At 45.8% G+C, this 23,685-nt stretch overlaps 1 long non-coding RNA gene across 1 annotated transcript in view; it reads left to right on the forward strand.

Moving 5' to 3' along the window:
* Positions 1-10,503: 10,503 nt before the first annotated feature.
* The window catches only part of LOC129526295 (uncharacterized), a 59,652-nt gene continuing 46,470 nt past the window's right edge, over positions 10,504-23,685 (forward strand). The window contains exons 1-2 of the long non-coding RNA XR_008670932.1: positions 10,504-10,632; positions 11,496-11,531. This is a non-coding gene — a long non-coding RNA (uncharacterized lncRNA). The remainder of the gene's footprint in view (positions 10,633-11,495; positions 11,532-23,685) is intronic.

A 23,685-nucleotide genomic window follows, 5' to 3' on the forward strand; every position in this document is an offset into this window, starting at 1 on the left:
TGAACATACTATTTTTTCTAGCAAAGTTATTAAAGAAAATGGGGAAAGAGGCAGCTGAGGATTGACCTGGGTAAGCCTCAGCGAGCCTGAGTGGGCGGGAGGCACACGCGTTCTGGGGAGGAAGGTGTGTGTCTGCATAGAAACCAAGCCAAAGTGCCCGTTTGGCAGAAGGTCTCAAAATTATTTTCTTCGGCCTTTGTTTAATAGCTGAGAGTGAATTAAATTTTTGGAAAGCCCCTGTGAGGAATGGCGGCAGGAACCTTCAGAGCTTCTAATGGCTCCATTATCTGAGGGAATGCCTTTCTTTCTTTCAGCTATTTGGGCTGGATTTAAGAGCACTAAACATTTCCTTATTCTTTGTTTTCCCCCTTTCCTGCCCCCTTTCCTCTCCCTCCCTCTGAAAAGCTGAGGTACAGTTATTTTTAATTACACATTTAAAACTGGGCAGAGTACTTTCTTTTTGAACTTGGCCTAATGATTATAGTTTTAAGGGCCCGTTTGTACCAAAAGTTGCTTGAAATTTTAAGCAGAGAAATCCTGCTGAAGCAAAGCAGCTGTGTGCCAACAAGCAGGATGGTCAAGGGAAGGTGATAAATAGGCTATATTTTGATCTTCTTGGGGGAGGAGATTAGATAGGAAAGCAACAAACCGTTGGCTCCAAAGGAAAGAGAATCTCTTGAAGAATTCAGTAAAAATAAAATAGAATAAAATATCAAGACTAAAATTGCCAGGTGGAAGTGAGAAATCCAGAGCCCCAGCCACCAGCTTTTCTCCCACGTTTACAGCCTTCCTACCTCCCCTGCAGGAGCTGATCAGAGTTTTCAAACAAGATACTCTAAGGAAGAAGGCAAAAATAATTGTAATAACGAAAGGGTAGGGATGGGGAAGATTATTTTTAAATTTCTGAGCCATCAAAATATCTCCCTCTCCCAGTAGCTCCAAGAGTCCTTGGGCAGTGCTGGACCTCCCCCCTCCAGCTCCCCCAGCTGGAAAAAGACTTGGGTGGTGGCAGCGACACCTCCAGAGGATCGCGCAGCACCGCCGTGGAGACGCAGAGCGCGGGTGGCTGCGATGGCTGCGGCTGCCCTGCTCTCCTTTCCCTCCAGCCCTGGAATGAGCCTCTGGACCAGGCTGGCCAGGCCTGAGGGGTGTTTGGGGAGAGAGGGGCAGCCCTGACCTCCCGGAGGTCACACTACCTGTTCAGTGGGGAGGAAAGGCGTCCAGCCTTGGGTGGGGGAGTGATCAGAAGGTGACAGAGGCCAGGCTCGCCTTCCCCAGCGGCCCTGCGAACTGCCCAAGCGCCAACTCCTGAAGCAATCAGAGCCCCATTAAAATCAAATTTATAACCGCTAATAATATTAGGCGAAATTATTAAAATAATTGGCATATGTTACTGATCCTTGGGAGAGTTCATTGAACACATTATAAGCTGTGAGGAAAATCGTTTAGAGTTTTCCAAAGCACCCCCACCCCCATGGGGGGACGAAGGAGTCAAATGAAATATTTGTCATAACTTGTGCAAGAACAAAAAGGCCTATTGGAAATGTTTCAACTTTTTTAAAAATTTATTTATTTTTTGGTGGAAATTGGTTTTGAGAGAAGCCCCAAATCTAAGGAGAAGGACAAGATGGGGGTGGGGAAGGCAATTTTACCATGGGGCTTGGGGCTTTTCTTCCCATCTGGGGAAGAACGAAAAGGGCCAGAAGAGGTGGCCGATCTCACAGCCTGGAGTTGGTTCGATTGCTTTCCTCATCTGAAAGTCGGAGAGCCACCCGAGGCCCCTTCAGGTGCGGGGGCGCTGATCCTAGTTTTCAGCAGGAGAATAAAATATGAACGAGGAAGATCACAGCCTGGGAGTGGTCTCCGAGTCCACCCTAGGATGTGCGGAGCTGGCGGGAGCCGCTTTTCCTCGAAAGGGCTCCCAGTCCCTGGTCCCTCGCTTCCCAAGGCTTTGTCCAAACAAGTCGCGGACCCGACAAGGTGGTCCAGTCTCTCTCTTTGGCCTTTCTCTTCTGCCCTTCGAATCCGAAGGACTGGATGGAGGGGAGGGGAGATGGCAATAGTGTAGAAGTGTCAAGATGTGAAAATTGCTCAACTGAGAACGCACGCGGGGGCTCGCGGCCCAACAGCCTGCACCACACTCAGGAGCCTGGTCCTGGGCCTGGGGGTGGGGTGGGGGGGACAGGCGTCCCCCCCACCCCAACCCCACCCCTATCCCTGCCCGGCTGTCTAAACGGACCTAAATGCTAACCTGCTGTTGCCTTGACTCCAGAGACACGAAACTGAAGCTAGCCCTCTCCCCTCTCTGGGATCCCGCGCTGCGCTGCGGGTAGCTGCCCGCAGGGAGGCCCAACCTGCCGCGGCTGGAGCACGGTTTCTGCTAGCCGCCGCCGTCAACTTGAACTTCAGTGAGCCAAGGCCGGCTTCCTTCGCGCTCACCTCCATCCACCACCTAAGAAGTCCCCTCAGCGCGAGCGTCGCTTTATCCGGAGGCAGCTGGAGCCCCCTCGGGAGGCCCGTCATTATTATTATTAATTATCGTGATCCTCACTGCATTATTAATGCCCAGGATGATAACCGGCATCGGTATCAGCTTTCCCTGGTTCAGTGATATCCCACGAAGTTCGGGGCGGGGAGGAAGTCACTCCAGGATCAGAGGCCGCGTCGGTTCTGCTTGGGGCATGGGCAAAGGGAGGCTGCTGGGGCCAAGCCACGGCTGGACGCGAGGGAAGAAACTCGTCCCAGGACCCGCACGCCCATACCGAGCTGTCCCAGTGCTCTTCCCTAGGCCGGCACCTTCGCTCTTCCTCTTCCCCACCCCCTAGTCCCTTTGTCTCTTTTTCAGACGGATGTTTTCAGTCTCAAGTGGTTTTATTTTCCGCACAAAACCCTGAGATCAAGGGCAGATCACAGACTGTACCGGAGGCTCGGGTTTCCCTGGACTCTGTGCTGTTCTGCGTCCCAGGGTTGGCTAGGAAGGAAGGCCTGGGCCGGCGAGGTGACGGGTCTCCTGCCCAGGTCGGCAGGACGGGGGGAGGTGTGTCCCGGTAGGTCCCTGGTGAGCTCACCCGTGGCATCGGGGACCCGCGGGAACCCACCGGGCGCCCACTAGAGACTCGGGTCCTACCCTCCCCCACACTACTCCACCGAAATGATCGGAAGGGCGCGCTAGGCCTGCTTCCAAGGGCTGAGTGATAAAGGCCTCAAAATCACACTCCATCAAGACTTGGTTGAACCTTTGGGTAGGTTTGTTGTTGTTGTTGTTGTTTGTTTGTTTGTTTTAGCAGACACGTCCTGGAAAGAGGTCCTCAGAACCCAAAGGTTCAATAATGATCATTATTTGTGGATGGATTGATTATAGTCTGATATCGCTCTGGTTCCACAGAAACTCAGAGCTCCTTGGCCCACTGTTACCCCCAGCAGACCGAAATGAAAGGTTTCTATTTTTCACTGGCAGCTCAGAACTGGACCGGAAGAAGTTCCCCTCCACTTCCCCCCTCCCGACACCAGATCGTTGCTGGGTTTTTATTTTCGGGGGAAAAAAAGAAAACAAAACACTAGGTCCTTCCAGACTGGATCAGGTGATCGGGCAAAAACCCTCAGGCTAGTCCGGCTGGGTGCCCGAGCACGAAAAGGCCTCCGTGGCCGTTTGAACAGGGTGTTGCAAATGAGAACTTTTGTAAGCCATAACCAGGGCATCCCGAGGGTCTGAGTTCACGGTCAAGGCTGTGGGCTACTAGGTCCAGCGAGTCCAGGCCTCGCCCCGCCCCCGAGCTGCCACAGCCAAGATCTTCGGCAGGGAATTCAAGACCAGGGTCCTCCCACTCCTGCCCCGCCCCGACAGTCCGAAAACTCTCGGTGCTGGGGCCACCTCGTCGCCCTCCCACGTTTCTCTTTTGTTCCCAGGGGCCGACGAGCTTTTGAAGAGGTGACACCTCGCTTCGCCTTCTCCTGCTCTAGGCCCTGCCCTCGTCCAGCATCCCTCCTGCCCCACGAAGCGAGAGGATGCTCAGCGCAGCTGCCAGGCAGAGAGTGTGTGGGGAGGTCCCCTGCCTTTGCGCGCGCGCGCACACACTGACACACACACACACACACACACACACACACACAACACACTCACACCATATGCTCACACATCCTCACCTCCTTCGGCTTCCGCACCTCCCAGCCACGGGCTCGCGTGAGTGGGAAGGACCTGAGGCCGCAGAAATGTGGGTTAGCGTGGGCAGCAGGAGATGCTCCCCGCACCCCTCCTCCTATTCCTACCTCCCCCAGCCCTTTCTAGCGCCGCTTGGAGGGGACCGTGCCTGCCCTGCGCTCTCAACCTAATTCGGCCTCGGAGGGTCCTCCCCCACCCAGGGCGGCACTCCCCAGGCCGGCACTCGCGCCACTGGCGTGGGACTAAGGCTCCCTGCAGTTGGGTCTCCCAAGCCCACTTCCAGGGGCTGAGAGAGGCCAGGCTGCCTTGCCTGCCCGCGCGCCCTCCAGCCCTCGGGTGTAGGGAGGGGAGCGCCCCCTCACCTCCGAGGAAATCTGGAGTAAGGGAAGAGCTGCCTGGCCCCCGCGTCCCCTGAACCTGGCCTCAACCTCTGCCTTTCCCAACCTCCCGGGCCAGGTTTATCTCTGTCCTAAAGGCCAAGCCGGTGGCCCTGGGGAGCAGAAGGGAGCTCAGAGCTGCTGGAGAAGGTGGGGGGTAGAAATAATGATAATGTTCATAATGTCAGAGATAATCATCGCAGTTAACGCTCAGCGACTGGGCTGCTCCGCAGAGGCCGGCGGAGACCTGCAGAGGCTCCTGACTGGCAGAACTGGAGGTGTGGGTGTGGTTCCCTTTTCACCCCGGCTCTTATGTTGCCAGTCTCCCCCCTACCACCAGGCAAAGCCCCCCTAAACTTAGGGTCTGGAACAAGGCCGAGCCAGCGAGGGCCTGCCAGGAGCTGCGCTGGAGCCTCTCGCTGCATCCAGAGCTGGTTGTTGGTCTTTTCTCTCTCGGCCCACTGGGCCCACAGTGGTTAGGTGGCCGAGTGTGGTTTTCCGAAACTCTTTGGAGTCGGCTGGGTCTGCGTGCCCCTGGCCCCGTCCTCACCCCCGGGCTCGTCCCCCAGCCTCCGCCGGCCCGCCTGTGAATGGTGGATTTAATGAGCGCTTGTGTGGCGTTGGCCGGCGGTTCTGAAGATGCGCTGACCTGGAGGGAGGGCGCGAAAGGTCAGGCGCACGCCGGGCCCAACTTGGGCTCCTCCCAGGCCCACGCTGCTCCGATATTGATCCTGGGAGAAAGATAAACAGAAAAGCTGGACATTCAGTCATGAATACTAATGAGCCAGGGTAGGGGTTTTAATTGCTGTGGACTTCCTTTCTCCAGTTAATCCTTATTGCAAACTTCGCTGGAGTCAGCTTTCTCGGGCCTCCCGCCTCCTTGTATTTTCCTGTGAAATACCCAGGCGAAAGAGACCCGTGACAACTTGACTTTCTCCTCTTCGAGAGGCCCGTGCGAGCTCGAGAGCCCACAGCCCGTGTTTCCAGTGTGGCTCTGTTTACTAATTATGGAAATATAGGGATCCTATAAAATAAATTGTTTCAATATGGCTTTGGCGAGTCTGCTTCTTGACTTCTTCACCCTTATTGTTTCAAAGACTTCGTGTGTCCTTGGCCTTTAAACTTCCTCTTGACAATTTCATCTTTTCTCCCGCCACGGAGCTCCTTTCTACTCCAAACGGTGCATTCTTTCCCCAAACGTTCACGTTTCTCAAGTCTCCAGGACTTGGCACTGGCTTTGCCAACCGCAGTGTCTAAGTATTTCAACCTAGCAGTGATTCTTAGGCAAGCTAATTTACCACGTTACACAAATTTTGTGGTTTCTTTGGTACCTACAAGCGACATTGTAATATGAGACAGGAATCTAAAAGAATTGTCAGAAAGATTTCTGCCTCCATTCTTGATATGCATTTGATAACTTATGTATAATCACTTTTATAAAAATAAAGCCATTCTTGAATGAGCTTTTTCTTGAAACTGCATTAAGTCGACTGTAAATTCTATAAAGCAGTTTTGGCTGTGTGATCAGGAGAGAAATATATAAGCCCATTTTTGTGACAGACTAGGTAGAAATGCGTTGAAACCCAAGCCAGAAAAAAAAAATCAGTTGTGCTAGAGAAATTTCCATTATTCTGATCCTTAAAGTTTTGAACAAAATAAGCCTGTATTTCACTTCATTGTCAATAGGTCCCAGCATTGAAGTCTCCTGAGGATTCTGTTTCACTTACACTTTTCAGTCCAAACTTTTTTTTTCTTTGCACAATGATTTATTATGTAGGTAATTTTAGGGGATGCAGTTTACAGCTTGAATTATTAGACTGAACACCTCTGGCTGACACCACGACGCCTTTTTTTTTCTGCCTGCAGCTGTGAGTCACAACCCCATTTTCATACCCAACCGCTGCACATTCCTTCACAATGTATACTTCCTTCTTGCAAAGATCAAACATGCTTTGGTCAAAGTGTTTATTTTAAAATACAGGAAAATTAAAACTAAACACAGCTCTACTGAAAAATCCCCAAATGTATCATATTTTCCTCCTCCTGTGCCCACAAAAAAAGTAACAAATTGCACCACTTTCTGGGGTAAAAAAAAATGAATTGAAGGAGCACACAGACACATAGAGACATAGTGTTCATTTTAGTGTTGAAACACACCAGAAAACCTCCCACTTCCATTCATATTTGGATTCCTGTTTGGATGTCTTGTTTTTACTATAAAAAATATCACAAACCAAACAACAACAACAATGTGTCATTAAAAAGATGCTGACAGTTATGTATTTTATTCACCAACCTACACACTCCTCATTCCTACTTCATTTTTCCCCTCTTAGTGTTTTTCTTGTAATTATATCTTTCAGATTGTAACTTTCAGGGAAGAAGTATATTTTGACATATTTTCTAAATAGAAAACAAAAGGTCTCAGTAACTCAGAAATAAGTTAACAATTCCTAAGCATCTCTGTGGGTCTTTGGCATGTGTGTGTGTTTCCTTTTTCCTTTCAAATTAAGGTGAAAAAATTATAAGGGAGAATCACTCCATCTCAGCACATAAATCCTGTAAAGTGGACTTTAACTGCAGATTTTGGTGGACAAGCTGCCCTTCTGCAGCACACTGTCTAACTGCATATTTCAGCTTCTCGATGCTCCCACTTGAAAGAGACATAGACCTCAGCCACCTCCTCTCTGAGGCAATTTACTCAGCTTCTCCAATCACACAGTTCTTTAACGGGGCAGAAATTGTTGGGTTGTTTTTAATCAAGTTTGGAAGCTGAATCTCTTTCCCCTGATGACTGTGCCCGGGGGTGGATCCGGCTGAATGTCTGGAGCTGCGGGCAGCGGGCTCGGCCACCCGTTTTTCAGACACAACACCAGAGAATGGCACTGAAATAATCGCGTGTAGCAGAAATGTTTAAAAACATTAACCTCTCTTATTTTCTATACTTGTGAATTAAAAGGCAAAAGAAGCTGAAAGGAAATCTGAAATGATACTCATTTACCTACTGAAGGCAGACCAAGAAACTGTAAAGATGCTTGATACTTTGAAAATGTACTCTGTAAAATCTTTCAAATTAGATGCTGCTTAAGATCAATGGCAGTAAAAATATTTTTATGATTTGATTGGTTAAAACATTTTTAGATATTAGTGATGATAAATTAACAGATCAGAAGTTTCTTTCTAGGAACTTGAAAGGGATATAGAAACTTGGGAGGGATATAGAAAGTAATCTAGTAATCTAATAATACTCTTCCTATTGTTTAAAGGGAGACAAATTATAGTACATACTATGTGGACTTTTTTAAACTTTAGATCAATAAAAATATTTGGCTTTCATATACTATTGAAAATTATTTGCGAAAGTAGAGAATCAAGGATTTTAAAGACCAAGAACGAAACAAAGAATCAGATTACAGTCTTCCTCTAAAATACACTTCTTCCTCTGCTGGGTTTTCAAATGATATCATTGGTGATTCTTTGTTTATTTGAACAATCTCTTGAAATTAAAATGGATTGAATATTTCCCTCTAGGTACTTCAACTTCAGACACACAAATATTTCTAAAAGTTCTAAATGTAAATCAAAGACTTTATAAAGCTTCAGCAACAACATTTCATATCATGGCAAAACCAATTTTATTGTGACATTCCTCTCATATCTGGCAGATTATCAGACACATCAAAAATTCTCACCTTGAAAATGCACTCTTCCAAAAATCATATACATTTGAGAAACTAATTTTTATAATGTGTAATTTGTGGTTTATTATCTCATTTCTGTTTTTAAATCCAAGTGAATTAATTTAAAAAGTAAATTTGGATTAGAGGGGAGACATTAGTGAAAAGTCTTATGTATTAATCAAATTCTTCTCAACTACCTCCAGTATGCACACACATCATTCACACACACCCTTCTTGAGAAGAAAAAAAATGTTCCAGCTGAAGAGAACAGTCATATCAGCCATTTGGCTTCAAATGCCTTATACAAAAGTTTAAAATAGCTATTTTGTAATATGGCAAAACTATCGTTTAATGTTTCAGGGTAACATTTTTCTAAATCTTCATGTGATAATTTACTTATTCAAAAATGTAACAAATGATTGACTTTATTGGGCAAAATATTGCTCTACCTATTTGTTAAAGTAGATATCTCACATAGGGTGCCATTGTAACTTATGTAAGTCTCTTTTCTGTACAATTGTGTTCACTTGTAGGTAATCTACTATTCTCTTGTGCCTCCAACATTGTTGCACTTGAAAGTTGAATGTTGAGGACTCAAGGTTGGAAACCAAATGGAGTGCCTTGTGTGGAAGCAAAAGATGTTTTCCTCTGACAGATGCTACTTTGGGTGTCTTTTCTGCTAAGCAGATCTCCGCGTTAAATTAGCCTAATCATTTGCCTCTCTGTTTTTTCTAAAGGTCTGTGGTCCAAGTGGCAGTCATTCCTGCAATAGACGATAGGTTCTGTTCGGTAGCGGGAACGTCCTGTTTCTTTGCTTTAAGTTTCACTTTGTGATTAAAATGTAATAAAATAAGTCTGGAAAATCATTTTTAAGAGAGCACTTTCAAGAAGCACTTCCTTTCCTAGTGCCAGACAACGGTGCTCCCCAACCTCTTGGCTGGAACGCTTGCTTTCGATTTGTTTGTTTCGCGCATTTCCCTAAAGAGCCGGGCTCTTTGCGCTGTTTTAATTCTGCTTTAAAAATGCATCGCTTCTGCCCTGAATCCTTCTCTGAAACAAATTCCTATCGAAAGTGTATCAGATTCGTTCCAAATATGGGATATGGATCAATATTCCCATGCTACAAATATTTTTTAAATTGTTCTTGTCGTAGGAGTCCACACTTTTGCAATATATTTTTAATTGAAGTAGCGTTGCCTGTTATTTCTCATGATACACAAAAAAGTAGCAATTACCGTCTGCTTAGTCCTTCCTTTATTATTATTTTTAGCCCGTGTATCATTACCTAACTGGTATGTGTTCTTCTGTCCAGCTCCTGATGATCTAGTTGAATTCTAGACATTGTGCCAAGAAGTGTATTTGAAGCAGATAAGTACGTATAATACAAATGCGTTTTGTTAGACCTGATGGATGCTATTTTTCTTTTAATAGGTTTGTAGCAAACTAACACAATAACACAATGTATTCCTTTTCAAGGTACATTGTTGAAACAGGTCTATTAAGAGCGCGTTGAGCTATTTCTCGCTTCCATTGAACAGTCTGTTGCTCAAACACAACAGCCAACAAACGCCAGCTGCCTCAACAAAAGTAGAAACCTAACCCTTTTATGTAATGTTTTAACAGAAAGGGTAGCTCTGTTTAATTAAAAACATTGATGATTCAGTGAAACAATAGAAACTCAAGTTCAAGTGGTGCTCTATTGATTTAAGATGATTTTTTACTAGCAATGGGTATAATTCATTTTTTTTCCAGTTCTCTCTTGTGTAAAGGGGTTCCTTCTGGGGGCATTATTTGGGTGAATAGGAAAAGACAGAGATGGCTATTGCCTTAGAAACCTGATTAACGTATGTTGCTTTGACGGTAAGGTGTTTAATTTATAAGTGCACCCCATATTTTTTGTCAGTTTATTCGCGGTGGGGAAGCTTTGAAAGTAGCTCCTCTCAGCAGGTTAAAAAGTGAAGTCTGCGTCCTGGCATTTAAATGTCTTTGTTATTGTGTCAGGCAAGTTGTTGAAAACTGCATGCCCGGAATATTAAGGTTGGGCGGCTAGAGGAGGCAAGTTGTGTGTGTGCGTGTGTGTGTGTGTGTGTGTGTGTGCACGCGCCCCTGGGCGCAGGGCTGTGTGTGCGAGGACAATTATTTTCATCAGCTGCTTGCTAGCCCGCGCCCGACTGCTCCTCTTTGCAGAACCGACGGGCTTTCAACTCTGGAAGTGAAGCAGGACGAATTCCTCCATGGAGACTCCCTCCTTGGGAACGTCGAATTCTCTCTGCCTTGGGGAGTGGGGCTCGATAATAAAGGGTACCTAGGTCGCACCCTGGCAGGGGAGCACTCGAGGGCCGCGAGGTCCCGGGTTTCGCCATCCTGAGACCCCCGCGCGGATGGCCCAGGAGGGGCGCGGCGGCCCTGAGTCAAGGTGGGCGGGGGCAGGTGCTTCCCTCCACCGCGTTGTCCTACGCCGGCGCGGTCCCCACCGCCCGACCTAGCCTGGCGCCGGCCGAGCACGGCGGCCGCGCTTCGCACTCCTTCCTCCCATCGGGTCCGCAGGCCCGGCTTCACGATTCCCGGGCCCTCGGGCATGTGAGGGTCTTGAGTGAATGCAGCTCCCTCAACTCACTCCCGCAAAACCACAGCCAAGAGGGCCTTAAGTCAGAGAACCCGGCCTAGGAGCCGCCCCTAGAGCCTCGGCGCGGGCCCCTTCCCCACATCGGTCGGCCGAGGGAGCCTAGAGCCGGTGGGAGACGGGCAGCGGCCTCTCCTGATCCTTTCCTGCGGTCATACAAATTCCTAGGGTGGGCCGAGAACAGAGCGCCTCAGGCATCGTCGGCTTCCCACGGCTGCGGCCCAGGCCCAGACAGGCCTCCAAGCCCCTACAGGCCGCCACCGCCTCGAGGGCCGCACTTCCGCCTGCTACCGACTTTCCGCGCACCCAGGGGTCAAAAGGCACGGCCCGCCTCGACCCACTTCCGGGGTCCGGCCTCCTCAGGTCCGGCTGGCCCCCACCCAGCCCAGGGCCCCTGTGGGTCCCGGAAGCCGGAGGACCGCTGAGACCGAGGCCTGGAGCCCGTCGCCCTCCGGGCCCACCTTGGCGGATGACAGTCGGGGAGGCCGAGGCCAGAAAGGGACCCGCGGGGGAAACGTCCACAGGGGCCCCTTAGGCCTACAGTGAATTATTTAAGCTGTTCCTGGTGTTTAAAGAGGTTTTTCAGTTTTTAAAGAATGTTGTAAAAAAATATCAGCCCTTGTTAACTTCCTCATTACATGCTTTTTTTCCCTCAGCTGAACAAGCCCTATTTCCTGAGTCGCAGGAGCAATGTAAGTGTTTAAACGTGTGTCAAGTGTCTTATAAATAATACAAATTCATAAAGAAGAGGAGGAGATTTAACTGATACCTGAAGGACTTGGCATAGCCACATTTGCTGTGCGGTTGTTTTTGGACAGGGACGTGTGGTCGGGAAACCGCCCTGACAGCGCCTGGTGGGGCTCTGTCCTCAGCTCAGCCCCTTGAGTCTGTCCCCACCCCTGTCTGGGAAAGTCCAGGAGGAGTTTGACCAGTTCGTGAGAGACGGTCCAGTGATCTGCAGTTTCTATACTAGAGCGTCTATACTCAACTCAATATTTTGGAGTTCCTTTTCTTATTTTTTCTTTTTATTTTTTGAGACGGAGGTCTCACTCTGTCGCCCAGACTGGAGTGTATATAGTGGCTCAATCTCGGCTCACTGCAACCTCTGCCTCCCTGGTTTAAATGATTCTCCTGCCTCAGCCTCCCAAGTTGTTGGAACTACAGGCACCCGACACCACACCTGGCTAACTTTTGTATTTTTAGAAGAGAGACGGTTTCACCATGTTGGCCAGGCTGGTCTAGAACTCCTGACCTCAGGTGATCCACCTGCCTCAGCCTCCCAAAATGCTGGGATTACTGGCATGAGCCACCGTGCCCAGCCCTGGAGTTGTTTTTCTGTCTTTTCCTTTCAGCCTCCTATCCTTTCTCCATTTTTCCTTTCTGGTCTTTCTCCCTCAAAGTGTCTGCTGCTGTGACATTGCTATGACATCCCTCCCTCCTTGTTAGAATGAGGGTTAGTGCTGCTTCTGGCAAAAAAGACAGTAAGAGGGTTGAGGTCTGGGCTTTAATTTGAGATCTGGGCCACAAAACCATTTGTATTCATTCTCGTCCCTAGAAAGCTAAAATAATAATAAGGAGGTTTGGCCGTACATGGCTCACGCCTGTAATCCCAGGACTTTGGGAGGCCGAGGCAAGCGGATTGCCTAAGGTTGGGAGTTTGAGACCAGCCTGAGCAACATGTAGAAACTCCGTCCCTAACTAAAAATACGAAATTAGCCGGGCCTGGTGGTGCATGCCTGTAATCCCAGCTACTCCGGAGGCTGAGTCAGGAAAATCACTTGAACCTGGAAGGTGGAGGTTGCAGTGAGCCGAGATTGCACCATTGCACTCCAGCCTGGGCAACAAGAGCGAAACTCTGTCTCAAAAATAAGAAGAAGAGGAAGGAGGATGTTTTCTTCTGAGGAAGGTAAGTACAAAGTATTATTTTATAGTAAAATGGTGTATACTGTGTGGAAATTAGATTAAACTTCAGCAGTACTCCCCTGCTTTAGTTCATTGGATGATATTTTTCATATTGGTTGTCATTCTGAGAAAGATTTCTCTGGACATTCTATTTCTAGCTGTTTTAAAATGTCTAAACTAGAGGGAAATGTAGGAGTTTTCAATTATTAAAATAACCAAATGCTTTTATAAAGTCAGAACTATCTTGATTTTAAAACATCATGCTCATAGTGAGTATAATTATCGTCAGTGTAGTAACAAAAATTGACTGGATTGTGGACTTAAGGAACAGGTTACAAATTCACTTCCTAAGTGGTATTCCCCCAGCAATTTTTATTTTTTATTTTTTAATTTATTTATTTTGAGATGGAGTCTCACTCCGTCCCTAAGCTGGAGTACAGTGGCACAATCTCGACTCACTGAAACCTGTGACTCCCTCATTCAAGGAATTCTCCTGCCTCAGCCTCCCAAGTAGCTGGGATTACAAGCACGAGCCACCACGTCCAGCTAACTTTTGTATTTTTAATAGAGACGGGTTTTCACCATATTGGCCAGAATGGTCTCGATCTCCTGACCTCATCTTCTGCCTGCCTCGGCCTCCCAAAGTGCTGGGATTACAGGCGTGAGCCACCGCGGCCGGCCACAACATTCTTAATGTAAGGGTTTGAAGCCTCTCTCAATCCTTGACCAACTGTTAAATTAGGCCTGATTGTTTTGCTGTATGCATTAGCAATGCTCTTGCCCTATTTCTTAAAATGATACCCCAGCCTTTAGTAAAACCCCATCCGGATATTTCTAAGGTGTTCAAGAGATGTCTTAGGTATTTTTTTTTCTTTTTTGAGTTGGAGCCTCACTCTCTTGCCCAGGCTAGAGTGCAGTGGCGCGATCTTAGCTCACTGCAACCTCCATCTCCCGGGGTCATGCAATTTCCAGCTAATTTTTGTATTTTTAGTAAAGACGAGGTTTCACCATGTTGGCCAGGCTGGTCTCAAACTCCTGGCCTCGACTGAGCCCTGCCTCGGCCTCCCAAAGTGCTGGTATTGCAGACGTGAACCACTGCACCTGGCCATCTCAGGTATTTTCAGTAGCAAGTCTGTTAGACTACTAGACTTAGTATATAATAGTATATTGCATTTTAAACCTCTTCTTGGCCCAGGCACGGTGGCTCACGCCTGTGATCCTAGCACTTTGGGAGGCTGAGGTGGGTTGATTACCTGAGGTCAGGAGTTCGGGACCAGCCTGACCAACGTGGTGAAACCCCACCTCTACTAAAAATACAAAATTAGCCGAGCATGGTGGCACATGCCTGTAATCTCAGCTACTTGGGAGGCTGAGGCAGGAGAATTACTTGAACCCAGGAGGCGGAGGTTGCAGTGAGCCGAGATCATGCCATTGCACTCCAGCCTGGGCAAACAAGAGTGAAACTCTCAACAACAACAACAACAACAAAAACCTAAACCTCTTCTCCAACTATTTACCTTCTTCTGGTGATTTTGCCACACCCTGTGTTTGCATGCACTGTTGTTGTTGGTTTTTTTCTTTTTTTTTTCTGGAGATAGATTCTCGCTCTGTCACCCAGGTTGGAGTGCAGTGGCGCGATCTCAACTCACTGCAACCTCCGCCTCCCAGGCTCCAGCAATTCTCTTGCCTCAGCCTCCCTAGTAGCTGGGATTACAGGTGCACGCCACCACACCTGGCCTATTTTTGTATTTTAGTAGAGACGGGGTTTCACCATGTTGGCCAGGCTGGTCTCAAACTCCTGACCTCAGGTGATCCACCCACTTCGGTCTCCCAAAGTGCCAGGGTTACAGGTGTGAGCCACCGCGCCTGGCCTGCATGCACTGATGATAGGTCTGCTGGGTGTTCCCCCTCTTGTCAGGCATCTCTTCTGTGTGCATTGTTGCTGCTTTTCCTGGTTACAGCTGGTGTTGACTGTATGGGTAATATAGAGATGCTAAAGCTCTGAGGTATTTATTGTTAATTATCTGTGCTGTACTGTCTCAAAGGGTTTCAAAATGGTTTGCAATGTATTTTGTTACTGGTTTTAATAGAAACAGATATTTTCATTTTTACTTATACCTCTCTCTTTTCTTAAAACCTAGATTTGAATCCAAAGTAGTTGTGGTAGAGATAATTTCCAGTATCAGGCACTATGGTACTTTCAAAATTACTCCACTAAGCACCAAAGCTTTGTTTCTTTTTCTTTCTTTCTTTTTTTTTTTTTTTGAGACAGAGTCTTGCTCTGTCGCCTGGGCTGGAATACAGTGGCGCCATCTCCGCTTACTGCAAGCTCCGCCTCCCGGATTCACACCATTCTCCTGCCTCAGCCTCCAGAGTAGCTGTGACTACAGGCATCTGCCACCACGCCTGGCTAATTAGTGGAGATGGGGTTTCACTGTGTTAGCCAGGATGGTCTCGATCTCCTGACCTCGTGATCTGCCTGCCTCGACCTCCCAAAGTGCTGTGATTACAGGCGTGAGTCACCGCACCCGGCCCAAAGCTTTGTTTCTAAATGAAACTACTTGATCTTCTCTTGCTTAAGATAAGTTTACACCCAGGAGGCTTTTCAGTCTGTCATAGGAATACGTTTCAGGTGGTTTTCTTCTTATGCTTTCAGAATTGCTCTGATATGTATGAACCCTAGTGATGGAAACAACTTAGATTTTATAGTTGGGGAGTAGTTGAGACTATTCCTCTTCCCAGTACACTCACGCAGACACAGATGTGTATACACACCGATAAACTCCTAAATTGGCAGATGAAAACTTTGCTGAGCTTAACAAATACCTTTTTGATATGTAAACAGTTCCTAAGAATGCCAGCCATCTGCTGAAAGCCAGACAATAAATTATGAACAGAATAGTCAATGCATACATAACTTATTTATTTGTTCTTAAACATTAGCCATATCTAGGCAGTCTTTGAGATGAGCCTCTGTTGCTAAACTCAGATTCAGCATTTTGAACTTTTTTCTTTTTTGAGACGGAGTTTTGCCCTTGTTGCCCAGGTTGGAGTGTAATGGCACGATCTCGGCTCACTGCAACCTCTGCCTCCTGGGTTAAAGCCATTCTCCTGCCTCAGCCTCTCAAGTAGCTGGAATTACAAGCACCCACCACCATGCCCAGCTAATTTTTGTATTTTTAGTAGAGACAGGGTTTCTTTTCTTTTCTTTCTTTTTTTTTTTTTTTTTTTTTTTTGAGACGGTGTTTCGCTCTTGTCACCCGGGCTGGAGTGCAATGGCGTGATCTCAGCTCACTGCAACCTCCGCCTCCCGGGTTCAAGTGATTTTCCTGCCTCAGCCTCCTGGGTAGCTGGGATTACAGGCACGCACCACCACGCCCAGCTAATTTTTATATTTTTAGTAGAGACGGGGTTTCACCATGTTGGCCAGGATGGTCTCAATCTCTTGACCTCGTGATCTGCCTGCCTGGGCCTCCCAAAGTGCTAGGATTTCAGGTGTGAGCCACTGTGCCTGGCCAGAGATGGGGTTTCTCCATGTTGGTCAGGCTGGTCTCGAACTCCCGACCTCAGGTGATCCACCCGCTTTGGCCTCCCAAAGTACTGGGATTACAGGCTTGAGCCACCGCTCCCATCCTTCTTTTTTCTTTATGTACCACTCCCCAGTCCATGAAAGAAAATGGTGCCTCTTTATAGGAAAAGATGCATAGTACTTCATATAGTGTCAGGTAGCTTGTTCTCTAATGGTGGGGTTAAGGCAAGTATGGAACACAACGAAATAATACAAGGTAAATAATGTTAAAGTATGGAAAGGGGCTAATACAAAATATAGTAAGTGCCTTAAGGAAGTATCAGGCCAGGCACGGTAGCTCATGCCTGTAATCTCAACACTTTGAGAGACTGAGGTAGGAGGATTGCTTGAGCCCCGGTGTTTGAGACCAATCTGGGCAATATCATGAGACCTCATCTCTACAAAAAATCTAAAAATTAGCTAGGCATGGTGGCATGCACCTGTAGTCCCATCTACTCAGGAGGTGCTTAAGCCCAGGAGGTCATGGCTGCAGTGAGCAGTGATCACGCCACTGCACTCAAGCCTAGGTGACAAAGAGAGTGAGACCTTATCTCAAAAGAGAGAGAAAAAGAGAAGAAATATCAGAAAATTTTTATTGGATAATCAAAGGTAGACAAGATAACATCAGAAACTCTAAAAAATTACATACAAAGAAGCAACATTTAGGCTAGCAGTATACATCTCAACATTAATAAGACAGGTCTGAAGACAAAGGAATAATATTTTGAAAGAGCTAAGAGAAAATAACTAACTTAGATGCCATACCCAGCTAAACTATTATTCAAAAATGAGAGCTAAACAAAAACCAGATTTCAGAAAGCGGGAATTTACCACTTACAGACTTTTAATAATTATTACAGATTTTACAGTAGTAAATTCCCACTTTTCCAGATTTCAAATGTGGGAATTTACCACTTAAACACCTTTAATAATTATTACAGAGGTGTAGGATGTATAGGAGGAAAAAGTATATTAAACCCAGCAGGAGAAAGTGGACTACAAGAAGGAATGGTATACAAAGAAGTTGATCACCAACATATGGGAATATTGAAATAATTATTGCATATATAAAATAATATTAATGACTAATTTGAGATATTTAAAATATGGAAGAAATACAACTTACCAAAACAGAAGATGATATAGAAAGTTAATATGATACAGAAAATATATATATTTGGCCGGGCGCAGTGGCTCACACCTGTAATCCTAGCACTTTGGGAGGCCAAGGTGGGTGGATTGCCTGAGCTCAGGAGTTCGAGACCAGCCTGGGCAATATGGTGAAACCCCATCTCTACTAAAATACAAAAAATTAGCCAGGCGTGGTCATGGGTGCCTATAGTCCCAGCTACTTGGGAAGCTGAGGCAGGAGAATTGCTTGAACCAGGGAGGTGGAAGTTGCAGTGAGCCGAGATTGCACCACTGCACTCCAGCCTGGGTGACAGAGCAAGACTCTGTCTCCAAAAAAAAAAAAAAAGAAAGAAAATCTATATATATTTGAATGCATATCATATATATTATACATATATAATTAATATAAAATGAATACAACCCACCAAAACTCAACATCATCTCCCAGTTTTGGTATATATATATAAACTTTTTTTTTTTTTTTTGAGCTGGAGTTCCGCTCTTGTTGCCCAGGCTGGAGTGCAATGATGTGATCTTGGCTCACCGCAACCTCTGCCTCCCAGGTTCAAGCGATTCTCCTGCCTCAGCCTCCTGAGTAGCTGGGATTACAGGCATGCGCCAGCACACCTGGCTAATTTTGTATTTTTTGTAGAGACGAGGCTTCTCCATGTTGGTCAGGCTGGCCTTGAACTCCCGACCTCAGGTGATCTACCTGTCTTGGCCTCCCAAAGTGCTGGCATTACAGGCCTGAGCCACCGCGCCCAGCCTCTATGTGATATTTTCTAGATCATCTCTCAGTTTTGATAAGTTCTATTCATTTTGTATAATACATATATATAATTGTTAACAAGTTATTGAACAATCACTCCTCTTTTGGCCAAGCCAACATAACTGATAACAGAGTGTAAACCACATATAACTGGACAAAATACATAAAACAACTGTTTTCAGATGTTGGACAACAGGCAGTATGGGACTGTATCTGTTGGGGAAGGAAAATGTACAAGTTGAGCCTCACAATTTGCCTTTCTGTGTGGAGGCACTTTGTGATCCATGGTGCAGGGAGGTGGAACCCTTGTAGAATATTGTGGTCTTCATGAGTTGAAGATATAGAGATTGGATTTTTGAGCTGTTGAGTTCTATAATGGCTAGGTCAGGTACCAGAGAGGGAGCTCCACAGAGAAGTAGCACTAAAAGTCTGCGTAAGGGCCACTTAAGTCTTTGACAAAATATAAGCTGTGTATTCACAGGGAGAAACTCTGCAAGACCTGGCAGAGAGTAGCTACAGTGTAGCTGAATGGAGACTCCAGAAATCATACTGCACTGGAAGAGATGTTGGACTTTCAGTCAGCCACAAGAGAGACCTCACTAAACACACCACTTAACAACATAGGAGTATGGCTATTCTGACCCTAAAGTGTCTACTAGACCCATGAAAACAAAATTTTAAAACAATTGAGTTGATAGGTCATTTTATGTTGTTTTATTTATTTTTTCTTGAGACAGAATTTCACTCTTGTTGCCCAGGCTAGAGTGCAATAGCGTGACCTCGGCTCACTGAAACCTCCGCCTCCTGGGTTCAAGGGATTCTCCTCCCTCAGCCTCCAAAGTAGCTGGGATTACAGGCACCCACCACCATGCCCGGCTAATTTTTGTATTTTTAATAGAGATAGGGTTTCACCGTGTTGGCCAGGCAGGTCTCGAACTCCTGACCTCAAGTGATCTGCCCACCTTGTCCTCCCAAAGTGCTGGGATTACAGGGGTGAGCCACCTGGCTGATATGTCATTAAAAGAAAAAAAAAAAATCCAGCCAGGCACAGTGGCTCATGCCTGTAATCCCAGCACTTTGGGAGGCCAAGGCAGACAGATCATGAGGTCAGGAGTTTGAGACCAGCCTGGCCAACATGGTGAAACCTCATCTCTACTAAAAATACAAAAATTAGCCAGGTGTGGTGGCAGGTGCCTGTAATCCCAGCTACTCAGGAGGCTGAGGCAGGACAATTGTTTGAACCTGGGAGGCGGAGGTTGCAGTAAGCCGAGATCATGCCACTGCACTCCAGCCTGGGTGACAGAGCAAGACTCCGACTCGGAAGGAAAAAAAATCCATATAAGACTGGGTGTGGTGACTCATGCCTATAATTCCAGCATTTCAAGATGCTGAAGTGGGAGGATTGCTTGAGACCAGGAGTTCAAGACCAGGCTGGGCAACATAGCAATATCCCATCTCTACAAAAAAATTTAAAAATTAGCTGTTGGGAGCAGGGTGGTGGCACATGCCTGTAGTCCCACCTACTTCAGAGGCTGAAATGGAAGAATTTTTTGAGCCTGAGAGGTTGAGGCTGCAGTGAGCCTAGATCGTACTCCAGCCTGGGTGACAGAGCGAGACTCCATCTCAAAAAAAAAAAAAAAAAAAAAAAAATTAACCTGCCAGAACAAAATTCTTTGAAAAAAGAATATCCAGACCCCAAGTAATATTCACAGTATTTAGCATAAATGTTAAAGATTATTAGAAAAGGCCAGGTGCGGTGGCTCACACCTGTAATCCTAGCACTTTGGGGGACCGAGTTGGGTGAATCACTTGAGGTCAGGAGTTCAAGACCAGCCTGATCAACATGGTGAAGCCCCGTCTTTACCAAAAATACAAAATTAGCTGGGCGTGGTGGCGTGAACCTGTAGTCTCAGCTACTCGGGAGGCTGAGGCAGGAGAATCACTTGAACCCTCGAGGCAGATGTTGCAGTGAGCTGAGATTGCACCACTGCACTCAAGTCTGAGCAACAGAGTGAGACTCTGTCTCAAAAAAAAAAAAAAAAAGAAAGGCAAAGAAGTAGGAAATTGATATGTGTAACTAGGAGAAAAACAGTCAATAGAGATAGACAAAGACTGAGAGTTGACAGAAGTATAAGAATAAGCAAAAAGGGCTTAATGTGAGTATTTTAAATGTTTAAGAATTAAAGGAGGCCAGGTGTGGTGGCTCATACCAGTAATCCCAGCCCTTTGGGAGGCCAAGGCAGGCGGATCACTTGAGGTCAGGAGTTCTAGACCAGCCTGGCCAACATGGTGAAACCCTGTCTCTATTAAAAAAAAAAAAAAAAAAAAATTAGCCAGGCATGGTGGTGGGCACCTGTAATCCTAGCTACTTGGAAGGCTGAGGCAGGAGAATTGCTTGAAACTGGGAGGTGGAGGTTGCAGTGAGCCGAGATCATACCACTACACTCCAACCTGGGCTACAGAATGAGACTCCGTCTCAAAAAAAAAATAAATAAAATAAATAAATTAAAGGAAAAGAAGGACCTAGTGAATGAAAAGATAGGAAATATTAGTTGAAAAATGGAAACTATTTCAAAAGAACCAAATAGAAATTCAAGAACTGAAAAATATGATATCTAAAGGGAAAATTATACAGGATGGGCTTGACAGTGGATTTGATGTGGCAGAAGGCAGAATCAGTGAACTTGAAGACAAGGCAAAAAAAAAAAAAAAAGATCCAAACAGAAGCACAGACAGCAAAATGCTAGGAGGAAAATTTTAATGGAAGATCGGTGACCTCTTGGACAAGATTTTTGAAACAGGAACCCCATAAGGATGGAAAAGAATAAGGAAGAAAAAAATGTTGAAGCAATAGTGGCTGAAAAATCTGACATATTGGAGGAAAGCTATAAACCTACAGATTCAAGAAGTTTAATAAACCCCAAGTAAGATAAACAAATGAAAACACAACTAGGGGCCCAGGCACAGTGGCTAATACCCTGTAATCCCAGCACTTTGGGAGTCTGAGGCCAGCCAATTTTTTGACTCCAAGAGTTCAAGACCAGCCTGGGCAACATGGTGAAACCCTGTCTCTACCAAAACTACAAAAAAATTAGCTGGGCGTTGTGGCACATGCCTGTAATCCCACCTACTCAGGAGGCTGAGGCAGGAGGACCACTTGAGCCTAGGAGGTCAAGGGTGTAGTGAGCTTTGATCATGCTGCTGCACTCCAGCCTGGGTGACAGATCAAGACCCTGTCTCAAAAAAAAAGGCTGGCGCAGTGGCTCACGCCTGCACGCCTGTAATCCCAGCACTTTGTGAGGCTGAGATGGGCAGATCACCTGAGGTCAGGAGTTCGAGACCAGCCTGAACATGGAGAAACCCCGTCTCTACTAAAAATACAAAATTAGCCAGGTGTAGTGGTGCATGCCTGTAATCTCAGCTACTGAGGAGGCTGAGGCAGGAGAATCGCTTGAACCTGGGAGGCAGAGGTTGTGGTGAGCCGAGATTGCGCCATTGCACTCCAGCCTGGGCAACAAGAGCGAAACTCCGTCTCAAAAAAAAAAAGAAAAAGAAAAAACACAACTAGGCACATTATAGTTGAATTTCTAAAAACCGAAGACAAAGATAAATAAAAGACAACTAACTAAATTTAGGAAACATAACGAAGAATGACTTCTCATCAGAAACAACATAAGCCAAGGGGATAGCATTTTTAAAGTGCAGAAAGAAGACAATGTCAACCTATATCCAATGAAAATATCCTTCTAAAATGAAGGGGAAATAAAGATATTTTCAGATAGGTTAGAGAATTAGTCACTAGCAGGTCTGCACTATGAGAGATGTTAAAGGAAAGCTGAAGGAAAAAGATACCAGGTAGAAAAATCATGTCTACAAGAAGGAATGAAGAACACGTGAGCATTTGTGGGTAAATATAAAAGACTTTTTTCATTTTTAAATTCCTTTAAAACATAATCGACAATTTAAAGCAAAAACAAAATAAAATGGTGATTTATTGTGGGGCTTAAATTATGTAGAAGTGAACTGTAATGGCCGTAATAGCACAATACACAGGAAGGGAAAAATGGAAGTCTATCATTTTAAGATTCCTTTGTTATATACAAAATGGTCCAATATGAATTCATGGTAAAGTGTGTAATAAGTTAAGAATGCATATTATAACCCCGCGAACAATGGGTGAAAAACAAAGAGGTATAATAAAAAGCCAATAGAGGACACAAAGTGGAAAACAAAAATAATCCAAAATAATGCAGAGAAAGAGGGGAAAAAAACAGCAACGACAAAAACATCTTGTAGTATCTAGTACTAATAGAAAACAAAGATTCAGATAGTGGCCTGAAACCCAACAATTTTTGAGACAGTTTTACTGTGTCGCTCAGGCTAGAACAGTGGCCCCCAACCTTTTTGGCACAAGGGACCTGTTTTGTGTAAGACAGTTTTTCCATGGATGGGGGAGAGGGGATGGTTTCAGGATGATTCAAACACATTACATTTATTGTGTACTTTATTTATATTATTATTACATTGTAATGTATAATGAAATAGTTATACAACTCACCATCATGTAGAATCAGTGGGAGCCCTGAGCTTATTTTCCTGCAACTAGATGGTCCCATATGGGGGGTGATAGGAGACAGTGACAGATCATCAGGCATTAGAATCTCATAAGGAGAATCTAGATCCCTCACATCCCCATGTAGCTGGGACTTTAGGTGTGTGCCACCACACCTGCCTAATTTGTGTGTGGATAGAAAAATAATATATACCATGTAAACACTAATCATGAGGAAATGGAGTGGCTTTTAATGTCAGAAAAGTATACTTCAAACAAAGAATATTATCAGAGGCTGAGTGTGGTGGCTCACACCTGTAATCCCAACACTTTGGGAGGTAAAGGCAGGCAGATCACCTGAGGTCAGGAGTTTGAAACCAGCCTGACCAACATGGAGAAATCCCGTCTCTACTAAAACTACAAAATTAGCTGGGTGTGGTGGCGCATGCCTGTAATCCCAGCTACTCAGGAGGCTGAGGCAGGAGAATTGCTTGAACCCGGGAGGTGGAGGTTGCAGTGAGCCAAGATCTGGTCATTGCACTACAGCCTGGGTGACAAGAGCAAAACTTCATCTGAACAACAACAACAAAAAAGAATATTATCAGAGAAAAAAGGGATATTTCAGAACGTTTATAAAGACAGTCTTGTACAGCCTGTTGACCCTTGAACAACTGTGTAAGAGTGTGTTTGGGCCTGGAACATTTTCTTTTTCTTTTTTTTTTTTTTTTAAGACGGAGTCTCACTCAGTTGCCCAGGCTGGAGTGCAGTGGTGCTATCTCGGCTCCCTGCAGCTCTGCCTCCTGGGTTCACGCCATTCTCCTGCCTCAGCCTCCTGAATAGCTGGGACTACAGGCGCCCACCACCACACCTGGCTAATTTTTTGTATTTTTAGTAGAGACGGGGTTTCACCATGTTAGCCAGGAT

This window comes from Gorilla gorilla, chromosome 14, assembly GCF_029281585.2.
Source record: "Gorilla gorilla gorilla isolate KB3781 chromosome 14, NHGRI_mGorGor1-v2.1_pri, whole genome shotgun sequence".
NCBI lineage: Eukaryota > Metazoa > Chordata > Mammalia > Primates > Hominidae > Gorilla > Gorilla gorilla.